Source organism: Capricornis sumatraensis, chromosome 12, assembly GCF_032405125.1.
Source record: "Capricornis sumatraensis isolate serow.1 chromosome 12, serow.2, whole genome shotgun sequence".
Lineage (NCBI taxonomy): Eukaryota > Metazoa > Chordata > Mammalia > Artiodactyla > Bovidae > Capricornis > Capricornis sumatraensis.
In genome coordinates, this window is record NC_091080.1 from 91,685,939 (window position 1) to 91,700,983 (window position 15,045).

General features: G+C 43.4%; 1 non-coding gene across 1 annotated transcript; it reads right to left on the reverse strand.

Moving 5' to 3' along the window:
* Positions 1 to 14,300: 14,300 nt before the first annotated feature.
* TRNAY-GUA (transfer RNA tyrosine (anticodon GUA)) lies at positions 14,301 to 14,371 on the reverse strand. The gene has a single exon. It is a non-coding gene; the product is annotated as a tRNA-Tyr (tRNA).
* Between the last annotated feature and the right edge of the window lie 674 nt (positions 14,372 to 15,045).

Here is a 15,045-nt window from a genome sequence, read left to right on the forward strand (position 1 = left end):
TGCAGTGTACACGCATTAAGTGTAGTATATGCACACTAAGTGCAGTATACACGCATTAAGTGCAGTGTACACACACTAAGTGCAGTGTACGCACACTAAGTGCAGTATATACACATTAAGCTGAAGTTATCAGTACTTCATCTGCCTGCGCCCTAAAATATCTCAAAACTGAATAAATATGAATGGACATTAATTTTCCAGACACACTACCTGTCATTTTTAGCAAAAGTGCTTTCAGGTCAACCAAAACAGACTTTTCCTCCTCCAGCTGAATGCAAGTCCCTAGCATATCAACAGCAAAGAAAGTCATACTTTTACGAGGGAAGGACGATTCTACTTGTATCAACTTCATCCCAGTTTGAAAATGATGAACTTTTCAGAGGAAATAATTGTGTTTCTGTGGGGTGCTCTGACATGTCAGATTGCTGGCACCTTCATATTAAATTACTCAGAGGCCACTTTGCTCTCTGCTTGTTAAGGCACATGGAGCCAGGAAGGGATCGGCAACTGAAAAGTATTTTCCGAGAAACATCAAAGATACTCATTTGGAGTTTTAATAAGAAAACCCAGGAAAGCGCAACAAGAAAATAGCTAAATTAACTCCCATTGTATTATGTTTAATCTTTTTTCCAAGGTAGACAGGAAAGAAGCTTAGATGGAAAATAAATTAATTTTATACTGCATTAGAGACTTCATATGGTATTAGCCAGGATCTTTAAAAGGCACATTGGTTTTATCTGCTTTGGAATGAGAGTAACTAAGAAGTTAAAAGCTAAACCTAATCATGAGATGAACTGAACATCCAGTCACTTAAACTCTTTGACTTGAGGCTTGTGCTGCTGATCACATAACTAGCCTTTCTCATGTCATCTTCTGTACTTTTCTGAATAAAGAGCAGTTGGTTTATTTTTCAGTAAACTTTCCCTAGACAGGACACTTCTGGGTAAGGATTGTGAACTTTTCCATGGCTGTGTGTTAGTGTTTATTTTACAATCGTGTTAACTTCAGCAAGGACTCTGTGTGTCCCATCGATTGCTCCACGCATTTGCTAAACTGAACAGTTAATGTTTTGACCTTATATCATCTGACTTTTCTCTGGAATTGGGCTCTGTTTAACGTTCTCCTTAAAGTGCTAACTTCCATGTCCAAATATGTTCATTTAAATACTTCCTCAACGAATCCACACGTGTGTTCCTCATTCAGCTCAACCTCCTGTGGGACCTAATTTTCCTCTCTAGCTCTTATTTCCCTTGGCATGTTGAGTCTGTGGTTGTTCCATCACATTCCAAATCTAGAGTCATCGTCCAGCCTCCATCACTTTTCTCTCCCACGTCTAAGCTTTCTTACCGATTTTTCATTGTACATCTCGCAGCTGTTTTCATTCTTTCATTCCCATCATCAAATGCTGCCTTGGGTCAGGTGCTCATTACATGTTTTTTAAAGGTTCCCCTGACATTATTCCTTATCATCCATCTATCCACAATACTCCACCTAAATCAACCTAAAATGCTGTACTGGTTTTGTTACTACTCCATATAAAACTCTTCAATATCTTCCCATAACTTACACAATAAAATCTAAGTTCCTTTTAAGACTTTTTTTCATATTTTTTTCATAATTTTTTCATTTCATTTTTTCATATTCTATTTCATTATCTTTTTCATCTTATTACAGGATATTATATAGTTCCCTATGCTAGCCAACATCCGCTGGATCATGGAAAAAGCAAGAGAGTTCCAGAAAAATATCTATTTCTGCTTTATTGACTATGCCAAAGCCTTTGACTGTGTGGATCACAATCAACTGTGGAAGATTCTGAGAGAGACAGGAATACCAGACCACTTGACCTGTCTCTTGAGAAACCTGTATGCAGCTCAGGAAGCAACACTTAGAACTGGACATGGACCAACAGACTGGTTCCAAATAGGAAAAGGAATATGTCAAGGCTGTATATTGTCACCCTGCTTATTTAACTTCTATGCAGAGTACATCATGAGAAATGCTGGACTGGAAGAAGCACAAGCTGGAACCAAGATTGCCAGGAGAAATATCAATAACCTCAGATATGCAGATGACACCACTCTTATGGCAGAAAGTGAAGAGGAACTAAAAAGCCTCTTGATGAAAGTGAAAGAGGAGAGTGAAAAAGTTGTCTTAAAGCTCAACATTCAGAAAATGAATTCATGGCATCTGGTTGCATCACTTCATGGGAAATAGACGGGGAAACAGTGGAAACAGTGTCAGACTTTATTTATTTGGGGGGGCTCCAAAATCACTGCAGATGGTGACTGCAGCCATGAAGTTAAAAGACGCTTACTCCTTGGAAGAAAAGTTATGACCAACCTAGATAGTATATTCAAAAGCAGAGACATTACTTTGCCGACTAAGGTCTGTCTAGTCAAGGCTATGGTTTTTCCTGTTTTCATGTATGGATGTGAGAGTTGGACTGTGAAGAAAGCTGAGTGCCAAATAATTGATGCTTTTGAACTGTGGTGTTGGAGAAGACTCTTGAGAGTCCCTTGGACTGCAAGGAGATCCAACCAGTCCATTCTGAAGGAGATCAGCCCTGGGATTTCTTTGGAGGGAATGATGCTAAAGCTGAAACTCCAGTACTTTGGCCACCTCATGCGAAGAGTTGACTCATTGGAAAAGACTCTGATGCAGGGACGGATTGGGGGCAGGAGGAGAAGGGGACGACAGAGGATGAAATGGCTGGATGGCATCACTGACTTGATGGACGTGAATTTGAGTGAACTCCGGGAGTTGGTGATGGACAGGGAGGCCTGGTGTGCTGCGATTCACGGGGTCGCAAAGAGTTGGACACAGCTGAGCGACTGAAATGAACTGAACTGAACTGAATGCTCTACCATAGGACCCTGCTGTGAGACCTTTTAAGATACAGTACTGCTCAATTTTTTTTCTTTTGAATTTTTTATTTTGTATTGGGGTATAGCTGATTAACGATGTTGTGATAGTTTCAGGCAAACCACAAAGGGACTCACCCACACATACATAGGTATATATTCTTTCTCCCCCAGACCCCCCTCCCATCCAGGCTGCCACATAACATTGAGCAGAGCTTCATGTGCTCTACAAGAAGTCCTTGTTGGTTATCCATTTTTAATAGAGCGGTGTGTACATGACCATCCCAAAGCCCCTAACTACCCCCTCCCCCAGCAACCGTAAGTTCATTTTCTGTCTGTGAGTTCTGTTTCTGTTTTACAAATTCATTTGTGTCATTTCTTTTTAGATTCCATGTATAAGGGATATCATACAATATTTCTCCTTCTCTGTCTGACTGACTTCACTCAATGTGACGCTCTCTAGATCCACGCGTGTTGCTTCAGATGGCATTATTCCGTTGTTTTCATGGTTGAGTTATATTCCGTTGTATATATGTACAACCTCCTCTATGCGTTTCTCTGTCAATGGGCATTTAGGCTGTTCCCCACTCTTGGCTATTGTAAACAGTGCTGCAATGAACACTGGGGTCACATGTCTTCTAGATATACGCCTAGGAGTGGGATGGCAGGGCCCTATGACAGCTCTCTTTTTAGGGTTTCAAGGCACCTGAGCACTGTTCCCCGTAGTACCATTGCCCAATTTTTAATATTCATTTACTTTCTCTCTTCTCCATCTGCAATTTTTGCAATAGTAATCCTAAACTACTTACTTTGCAAATTCACTGTTATGCACTGACTATTTGTGAACATTTAACATCAAGAGGTTGAAGCCTTGGTCCCCCACGTGATGGTGTTTGGAAACCTGAATTTCCCCCGCTGCTGTGACATGGCCAAACTCCGCACAGTCACTGCTCTCGGCTCAGATCTCTCCTTGGTTTCTCAGCTCCTGGTCCAGCTTATTTTAAATATCAGCAAACGCCTCTGGGGAAACGCAGCGAAGGTCAGGCTCGACTTTCTCTTCTCTTGCTGTCTCGGACCCTCGAGTCTAGCTGCCCTGGCTGCTTTCTGATGTCGCTGAACAGATTTTCTTTGGCAGAGGGCTGGGGAGGTAGGTGAGAAGTATTGCTTTAGGTGTCGCTTTTCTAATTCTTTTCTAATTTCAGAGGATACAGAAGGTTTGCTTTGCTGAAGTCTAGTCCCTCATAGCTGGAAACACAAGAATCTGCTAGAATATGTTAGTGAGTCCCAATTACTGTATCATTTCGTCTGTACATATTTCATCATGTATTACCAGTAGATATGATACACTTAATTAGTTTAACACCAGTCTGTTATCATAAAAATAGCAATAATTACTTAATATAATCTAATATGAAGTCTATATTCAAATGCCTAAAAAAAAATGCCTTCTGAATTTAGATGTAAATGAGGCCCAAACTTTGTATTTTGTTGATGTCTCTTTTAATCTATAACAATTTCATCTCTGTTTTTTCTCATATTCATTTATAATAAAAAAGGAGCCTTTTTTATGTAAAATTGCCCATATTCTCAATTTTGCTGATTGCATTCTTGTCATTTAACTTTTTTCTCCAATTCCTGTATATCCTGTAAATTGGAAGTTAGATATAGAGATCTGATTATGAACAAATTTTCGATAAGAATACTTCTGAGTATTCTGGTAAAGTTTCTGTGAGCCTACTCTCAATGTTATTCTGTATTGATCAGGAGATCCGGTGCTGTCAGCATAAAACACTTTTAGGTGAAAAAAGGCATTGCCAGAGACATACCATACGTGTCAGTTTTGCACCTCCCATGAGCACTGTGGCTCTTTTCTGGTGGTATTATCAGTGGCTTCATTTTGCTTAGCGTGTTTTAGTTATAATTACCCTTTTATTTAGTTTTAAAGGACATATAAACTCATCTCAGAATATTCAAGCACTGTTAGAGGAATGGCACTTGGCCTGGAAGAACTCACATGAGTCGAGAGAAAAAAATTAATCACCATTGAACAAGGTGGGGCACGAGAAGCATCCCCCAGAGGTCTCACCGTGGAGTAAGCGTGAAGCAGAGGCTCCCCAAGGGCGGGCCCCCCCACCCCCCATGGTGCGTGTTGTGGACAGAAAGCCATGTCCCCCACAAAATGCACATGCTGAGATCCCAGCTGCCACGCTATTAAGAGGTGGCCTCGGTGAATAGCTGGGTTCTCCTGAGTCCTGCTCAGCTTCTGACAGCCCTTCTCCAAGAGGACCATCATCCCACTCAACTCTGCTTCCAGCCTGGACCCGAGCTGTGCTACACGTGGACAGACCTCTCACTCTGGGGGTGCTTTAGTTTCTCTTCAAGCCTGGGACTGAAAGAGCATACCTCCTGGCTCAGATGGGAGCCTGTAGAGCGTTCCCGAGTGTGTTTATTTTGCCAGCTGTGACCACCTGTCTCCTCTCCTCACGGCCATATTTTGTAGCTGATTATTCTCTCTCCTGGACTTCCTTGGTAGCTCAGCAGTAAAGAACCTGCCTGACAACACAGGAGCTTCAGGAGATGTGGGTTTGATCCCTGGATTGGGAAGATCGCCTGGAGGAGGCCATGGCAACCCACTCCAGTGTTCTTGCCTAGAGAATCCCATGGACAGAGGAGCCTGGTGGGCCACAGTCTATAGGGTCGCAAAGAGTTGGACACGACTGAGTGACTTAGCATGCACACACATTCTCTCTCCCAAATTAACAAATAGAAAAGAATCTCTGCTTGATTTCAGCTCCTTGTTGACCCAGGGCTACTAAGAAATCTGGGTAAGAAGTGGTTGGGTCTAGCCAAGATAAGACAGATTCCATACAGACTTCACCCCATTCCATTCTCCAAGACCACTTACCAATTCCCATTGGGCACAAACTCCGGAGTGAGGTGTTAGCAGATAAGGTTGAGGTAGGAGGGCCTTGAAGGTAAACAAAATGTGGCCTCACCTCTGAAAGGAATTCACCGTCCAGTCAGAGAAATCGTGGTGACGCCAGAAAGGACGATGTCGGGAGAAGACACTGCATCTCACTGCTTTGAAGTGCGAGCTGCTCTTCACCCAGCCGCTCCGACAAACCCCTACCTGTTTCTCCAACCCCTGCGTCCTGCCTCTGCTCTGCTCACTGTTTACATTAGTCCAATAACCATTATTGAAAGGAGCCTGGGAGGTGCGCCTCCTCCAGACTGGGGAAAACAAGATAAACGCACAGAAGGATAAAGTGAGGGATGGATTCAGAGGGTAGCCAGTACAAGATGGTTGGATGGCATCATCGACTCGATGGACATGCATCTGAGCAAGCTGCAGGAGGCAGTGAAGGACAGCGACGTCTGGCGAGCCGCAGCCCAGGGGGCCACCAAGAGCTGGACACGACCGAGTGACCGAACAACAGCAACGTGGCAGAATAAGGGTTCAGGGAAAGATGCCAGCAGATAGGACAGGGATGAACTAGACAGAAATATTCAGCCAAAGCGCACGTGTAAATCTCCTTACTCTTCCCAATGACACACCGAGGAAACAGTATGGGTAAGCACACCCTGTCACTCTGTCCTGTTCCCACACGCGGGGTTATATAACCTAGTTACGGCACAGATGGAGGGGATGCAGGCCTCGTCCTGGAATGAGATGGGCTGCGTGAAGCACAGGACACAGTAAGGCTGGACTCCCCGGGCGATGCTCCAGACCCAGAGCCTTCTCCACGGCCCTGTGGGCCCTGTGACACATTCTGTGCCCACACGAATTTCCCCGCTTCCTCCTGCCCTCACACGCTACCTCTTTGCCCGACAGCAGGCTGCTCTGATTCATCCCGTTAACTGCTGGGCTCCTTGAAACCCGTTTTCTCTCCTGCTTGAATGACTTCTAGTTTTATTCATTCATGTCTTTACTTCTTACTGTGTCACTCCTTAATAACCTAGTAATTTCTCCATCTTTTAACAATGACCAGGGTGCTAGTGGTAAAGAACTTGCCTGCCAATGCAGGAGACTTAAGAGATGGGGGTTCCCTCCCTGGGTTGGGAAGATCCCCTGGAGGAGGAAATGGCCACCCACTCCAGTATTCTTGCCTGGAGAATCCCACGGACAGAGGATCCTGGTGGTTTATCGTCCATAGGGTCGCAAAGAGTCGGACACGACTGAAGCGACTTAGCATGCATTTAATACTCAGGTCTCTTTTCTGAAAACTCATCGTATTTTTCCTAATACTTTGGATTTTCATAAGGGATTGCAGATCCCACAATTAAACATGATAAAGTGGTTCAAAGACTGGATGTTAGAGCCAGACTGCCTGGTTATATATCCTACCTCCTTCGTTTAGCAGCTATGAAAGCTTGGCCCTGCCTCAGTTTCCTGGTCTTTGAAATGGAGACTAATAATAACCACAGACAAACTGGTGTGAGTAATAAATAAAAGATACTTGTTAAGGTCTTAGAATAGTGGGAAGCATAGATTTAGCCCTCAATATATTTTAGCTGGGCTTCCCTGGTCCTCAGCTGGTAAAGAATCCGCCTGCAATGCAGGAGAACCTAGTTTGATTCCTGGGTCAGTAAGATCCCCTGGAGAAGGGATAGGCTACCCACTCCAGTATTCGTGGGCTTCCCTGGTGGCTCAGATGGTAAAGAATCTGCCTGCAATGCGGGAGACCTGGGCCCAATCCCAGGGCTGGGAAGATCCCCTGGAGGAGGGCATGGCAACCCACTCCAGTATTCTTGCCTGGAGAATCCCATGGACAGAGGAGCCTGGTGAGTTACAGTCCACAGGGTAGCAAAGAGTCGGACACGTCGGACACGACTGAGGCAACTCAGCACAGCAGTCACATATTTTAGCTATTTTAATTACGATTATGTTTAGCATGATATGTCATCTCCGTACTGAAAAGTTATTTTCCTTGTTAGCGTGTCCAGGCATGTTCCTTTTGCATTAAAGGGTGGGGGGCTGGCTCAGTCGCAGTAAAATGAGAAACAGCAGCATGTTGGTGCTTGGATTTTTTTTTGAGGCTGTTCCGCCCTTTTGGAATAATCTATGCTACCACCTGCTGGAACTCTCAGGAACTGTTCCCCTCACCAGAGAAGGTGATGAACCTTGCCATGTTTGAAAAAATTTCACATTTACACAAAATAAAGTAAAACATATTACTCAAAGCATTCAGTCATCCAATATTCATTTGAGCAATTGCTCTCACTGGCTGGCTCTGTGACTAACTAAATGAGATCTTAAAATGCTCGGAAAGGCCATGTGGCCTGTGAAAAGACCAATGTGACTGTGAGGCTCTTCGTATTTATGATAATAACTGTAAAGGCTCTCTTAGTTACAAAACCCATGCTTCAGGGGATATTTTAATGAAAAGCAGAATGTGAGATAAATGTGACATTCAAAAGATTGCATTTTTAAACTAAGTGAATTTAAATTATTAATATCATAAAACTGTTTTTCTCATGTTATTTAGAAATACTTAAGTATCAAATGAGAAAATGATTCAACAAATAGGAGACACTGAGATAAAACATCAATAATCTCTATCCAGAATGTTAGGAAAAATATATAAAATATCTATTTAAATTTTTTCCCATTGTTCCAGGAGTTATCAGATGTCTGCTTCACAGAGTTTAGGGATGTGTAACGAGAACCATATTTTTGTTTTGTGCTATGGCTAAACTTTGAGCCAAAGTGAGAGATAAATTCATTTGGAAGCCTGGAAAATAATATTGGAGAATTTCATAAGTAGCTTAGAAAACATAACTCCTAGTGTTTTAAATTTCAGTTCAGTTCAGTTGTTCAGTCATGTTCGACTCTTTGCGACCCCACAGACTGCAGCACGCCCGACTTCCCTGTCCATCACCAACTCCCGAGCTTGCTCAAACTTGCGTCCATCGAGTCGGTGATGCCCTCCAACCATCTCAACCTTCGTCGTCCCCTTCTCTTTAAATTTAGCTAACCCCAAGCAGAACCTTAGAACGTGTGACATCTCTCATAAGCACTTGAAGGGAATGTAGTACCTGTCCCTTGAAGTTGGAGGGTTGAGACACATTTCAAAGACTTGGTAATATTAGCATATTGGCCTGTATCCCTTAACAATCACCAACTCATTGGCTACTGGACTCTAGAGGGAGCAGGGTTAGGGCCGAGCGCAGCAGGGGACACACGGTGGCGGCTCCATTCCTAGCTTTCCTGCTGAAGGTGTCTGTGCATCTGGGCACACCTCTGCCCCTCCCAGGGCCCAGTGAAAGTTCAGCTTTATTAGAAGGATGGGACTTTATGGAAATAAATGTGAGAGGAATAATGAACAGCTTTGAAACAGGTAACCCTGCTTCTGGCTTCCCAGGTGGCGCTGGTGGTAAAGAATCCGCCTGCCAATGCAGGGCATAAGAGATGTGGGTTTGCTCCCTGGGTTGGGAAGATCCCCTGGAGGAGGAAATGGCATCTCACTCCAGGATTCTTGCCTGGAGAATCCCATGGACGGAGGAGCCTGGTGGGCTACAGTCCACGGGGTGGCAAAGAGTCAGAGATTGAGCAGGCATGCGAAAACACTATTCCCACTCTCACTCCTTGTCAATGTGTCCTCCAGGGTGGAGCCAGAAAGAAATTTTCTAGCAAGCCAGGCTGACGATCACTTCCCTTTTAAAATCTCTTCCTGACTTGCCATTGCCCTCAAGTGAAAGTGAAAGTGAAGTTGCTCGGTCCTGTCTGACGCTTTGTGACCCTGTGGGTTGTACCAGGCTCCTCAGTCCATGGGATTCTCCAGGTGAGAATACTGGAGTGGGTTGCCATTTCCTTCTCCAAGGAATCTTTCCGACCCAGGGATTGAACACGGGTCTCCCGCATTGCAGGCAGATGCTTTAACCTCTGAGCCACCAGGGAAGCTGCCATTGCCTCAGGATAAAAGTAAAACCCTCAACAGAATCTGTTGGTCCTGTTCTCTTTGCCTGCAACCCTCTGTCTCTGCCCACAAATCCCACCCCCGTTAATCACTCTTCCCCAACTTAGACATCACTTCCTCAAGGAAGCCTCTTTCCAACCCTTCTGTTCCCCCAATCCAAAAACTTTCATAATTTATTGAAATTCCTTTGCTCATTTTCCCCTGTTCTCCTCTGAATCTGCAAGAACCATGAAGGCAAGCTGTCTCACGGTCTTGATCACTATTTAATCCTCAGCTGCAACACCTCTTCTGGTACACAGCTGGTGCTTAATAAACATTTGTTAAAGGATATAGATGGCTCATCTTTAATAACTCATGAAGAAAAATCTCTTTTTCAAAAATCTTTCCACGATTTAACCACCTCTTCTCTGTGTTTTCTACAAACTGTAATAGGGCTCAATCAACAGACTTATTCCTCAAATTAAACAATTTAAAAAGCACATAAATTTCCATTATTTTTTCCTCCCTGAGTTTCTTTTCATGCATTACAGGCTTTTTGACACTGTGACCCTGCATTAGAACCATGTCTTTGTACTTCCTTCTGAAAATTCTTCCCTGACCCCGGAGAGTGGAGGAGGTGCCTCTCCCAGGAGCTCCTGTGCCCTCTGGTTCCCAGTCTTTCTGTTGAACGAAACCATGAACTCTTTAAGACAAGCACAGTGTCTTGTTGTAACACTACTGTCTAACATAATTTATGTCTGCCCAATTATTTAAAGATAAAAAGAATCTGCCTGCCAATGCTGGAGACACAGGAAATGCAGGTTTGATCCCTGGGTTGGGAAGATCCCCTGGAGAAGGGAATGGCAACCCACTCCAGTATTCTTGCCTGGGAAGCCTGGTGGGCTGCAGTCCATGGGGTCACAAAGAGTTGGACATAACTGAGCATGTACGCAAGGAACATACAAGTCAATGAATATCCAACAGCAAACTCAGCAGAAGAAAATTCATTCTTAACCAGTAGGTGGCAACAGTGGAAAATGTCAAAAGAATATCCCCTGGGATATGACCAGGAAGCCTTTGGTGTGAGGTCTACAATTGGGCTGTCTTCCCTGGTGGCTCAGACAGAAAAGCATCTGCCTACAGTGCAGGAGACCCGGGTTTGATCCCTGGGTTGGGAAGATCCCCTGGAGAAGGAAATGGCTAACGAACTCCAGTACTCTTGCCTGGAAAATCCCATGGATGGAGGAGCCTGGTGGGCTACAGTCCATGGGGTCGCAAAGAGTCGGACATGACTGAGCCACTTCAGTTTCAGTTTCTACAACTGGGCTACCAGTTTTCCCAGAGGAAGTCACCTTATATATTAAATTTATTAATATAAATTTAGCTACTCTTGTCTAGATGCTTTGCAAATTTGCTGCTCCTTTTCCCAGCTCCAGAAACCTGAACTGGTTTAATTATTCCATTTGTAATAATATTTTTGTTGGCTCTGTTTTCCCAGGAGCCTAACTTGTAAAATATTATTAAAGAACTTATTTTCAAAGAACTGATAAAAGTTTTTATATAATTCCTTATCTAATAAAGCTATAACTTTAATACATATATGATGCATGCCCCAGTTTGAAAGTATACTTTCCTATTTCTGAATATTTGTAGATTTGGAGAAATTCTGCCTTTAACAACAACCCAATATTGGAGGAAAATGAATAAGGAAGCAGAAAATGAAAGTGAACAACTTTCCTTTTAGGTTTAACCAGAGTCCAAACATTCTAGAAGAAAGAGCACTCTGCAATAAAATTAAGAATGTTCCTCTCACATTTATTTATACCAATTCCTGTCTGTCTAATAAAACTGTTTATATTAGTGCTTCTCAATATTTATAGTGCAAATGAATAATTGGAGATCTTGTTAAAATCTTGCAGGGGGTTTGGAATGGAGCCAGAGGTCCTGCATTTCTGACAAGCTCCCATCAAGCTGATGGTCCTGGACTGTGAACCACAGTCTCGGCTGCTAGGACATCTTGTTGCTGTTGTTACATCCATAAGTCAAGTCAGACTCTTTTCGACCTCATGGGCAGCAACACACTAGGCTCCCCTGTTCTTCACTACCTCTTAGAATTTGCTCAAAATGATGTCCATTGGTTCGGTGATGCTAAACAACCATCTCATCCTCTGTCAACCCCTTCTCCTGCCCTCAATCTTTCCCAGCAACAGGGTCTTTTCCAATGAGTCAGTTCTTCGCATCAGGTGGCCAAAGTATTGGAGCTTCAGCTTCAGCATCAGTCCTTCCAGTGAATATTCAGGGTTGATTCCTTTAGGATTGACTGGTTTGATCTCCTTGCTGTTCAAGGGACTCTCAAAAGTCTTCTCCAACATCACAGTTTGAAAACATCCATCCTTTGGCACTAGAGCACAATTATTTCCAGCACTTTAAGGACAAGAAAACCTGTGCCTGTGTGTCAGGGGAATCTGATGGCCTCTGGATGAATCTTAAGGGTATGAATATGTCTCAGTTATATTTGACTTAATCACAACACCTTAAGCTATTATGTCAATTTAGTTTTTTGCAAAAACAGTCATTCCCTGAAATTAATGTTAAATCTCTTCCTAAGTTAGTCCAACCAGAAATAGTCCAGTTATGCATTACAGCATAGCAAACTCTCCCCAAACTCAGAGGCTTTAAATAACAGTCATTTCATTGTAGTTCACAAATCTGAGGGCCAGGAGTTCAGGCAGGGCCCTCTCCTACTCCCCAGATTCAGAGCATCTCTAGATGGTACCTTCAGCAGAGCAGCTGGACACCAGACACAAAGGTTCAGGCCTCAGGGTCAATGTGGGAACTGCCAGTTCTCTTAAAAGCAAGTCATGGACCACCAGGGCATCACTTTCACCCACACTCTGTCAGCCAAGGCCATCACAGGCCAGCCAAGTTTCCAGAGAAGGAGAAGCAGGCCTTCCTCTGGCGGGAGAGCTGTCAAGAAACGCGCACCCATCTGGAATCTCCCACAGCTGCCTGACCTCAGAGAACAGACTGACGTCATGGAACCGAAGCACGTCTGAGTATCTGTGTCCAGCAGTAGGAAGAACTGGAATGTTTATACCAATTTTTCCTCCTTAAAATTGGTCATGTATTCCAGTTGAATTTCTTTGCATCTCTCTTCATTTCACTTGACTGTTAAAATCGTAAGAGGGAACTCATTTAGGTTTGCAGACACGTTTATTAGTGCTGAGATACGTACCTCTCTCCGTCTCAGTTTTCTTCTTATTAAATTGAGTAAGAACTTATGTGACTGCTAAGCCTCCTTAGAACTCCATGATTCTAAGATATTTAATCTATTTTGTCATCTCATGTATAATACACTTGTAGTAGTTTAAAAAATTATTTAATATATTTAATGTCTCAAAAGTATACCAATCCAAATTAAAAAAGCATATACATGTACTTACATATAATTTTACATAATATATAACATGTACTAATTATATGTAACATGTACTATGTATAATTATATATAATATGTATTAATTATATGTAATATATAACATGCATATTTATACCCTAACTCTCTGCCTCGGTTTTATTTCCAGCAAGTTATTCAAGAGCTTCTGCATAATTTAAGTACTGCTTACTTAAAGATTTACCACTTTAATTACAGACATTCTCCCTCTTTGAAAATCCTTTAGATGTTTAGGGAAATCTTACAGCTCACTCAAGCCCATATAATTTATTTATATAACAAAATTTTAAAAGTTAACTAAGATCTTCCTCAGTTTAGATTATGATCGACTGGTTTAAATTTTCCACCTTTTCTCATTTTGTACAAAACACTCTCTTGCAGCCATAATTTCCAAAAAGTTAAAGTACCAAAAGGAAAAAATTGCACCCATCTACCTCAGCCTCCATCTCCCTCTTAAACTGAGTGATAGTGAATCTTTGGATTGACACTCCAATGTAAAAAAAGGGGAAGAAAAAAGAAGGTTACATTACAACAAAAATGTCGTGGAGTTTTCTAGACATTTCTTTAAAACTACTGGTGTATATTAACTCTTAAAGAACAAAAAAACATGTTTGTATAATAACATGTCACAGAAAGAAAAGGTCTCGGATTAGAAGAACCAAACATCTTCAGATGCATATATTTCAGGCAAGGGATGAGACGCCTGACAAGAAGAGGATACAAAAGGAAAGAGGAAAGGGCGGGATGGGGAAAGCCCACGCGCAGGAAGAAAGAAAGGACGAAGCACAGGGTCTGAGCACTCGGCGGGCTGGTGCCCGCCAGGCCCTGCAGGTACCTCTCGGGAAACGCTCTGCTCAAGAAGAGCAAGGACTCGGAGCTGATGTGCCCAAAGTATCGTTCATCCCGTCTGAGATGTAAAATGGAAATGTTTTAATGATAGTTCTTAAATATTTGTTGCTGTTCAGTCGCTGAGTCACGTCTGATCCTTCATGATCCCATGGACTGTAGCCCACCAGGCTCCTCTGTCCATGGGATTCTCTAGGCAAGAATACTGGGGTGGGGTGCCATTTCTTCCTCCAGGGGACCTTCCTAGACCAGGGATCGAACCTGGGTCTCCTGCACTACAGGCAGATTCTTTACCACTGAGCTACCTGGGAAGCCCGGTTCTTAAAGATGCACGGTTTCATCCCCACATTTGAAAAGTAAGCTATCATAGCTGAGTTGTGTCCCTGCCAGCCCCATTCATGTGTTGAAGCTACTTTAGAATGTGCCTACTTGGGAAGGGAGATCCAACCAGTCCATTCTAAAGGAGATCAGCCCTGGGTGTTCTTTGGAAGGACTGATGCTGAAGCTGAAACTCCAATACTTTGGCCACCTCATGAGAAGAGTTGACTCATTGGAAAAAACTCTGATGCTGGGAGGGACTGGGGGCAGGAGGAGAAGGGGATGACCGAGGATGAGATGGCTGGATGGCATCACTGACTTAATGGACGTGAGTCTGAGTGAACTCTGGGAGTTGGTGATGGACAGGCAGGCCTGGCGTGCTGCAATTCATGGGATTGCAGAGAGTCGGAGACAACTGAGCGACTGAACTGAACTGAACTGAGAAGGGCATTTGGGGGGTGATTATTCAAAACGAGGTCCTGAGGGTGGGCTGTAATCTCATCATACTGGCGTTCTCATCAGAAGGGGACACACAGAGACAGGAAGGACACAGCCACCGAGGAAAGACCACTTGAGGCCCTCGATCACCCGGCTGGGGTAGAGTCTGCCCGGCGTCTCTGCCATAACATTACGCTTCTCCTTCCATCCACACTGTACGGCAAGATTT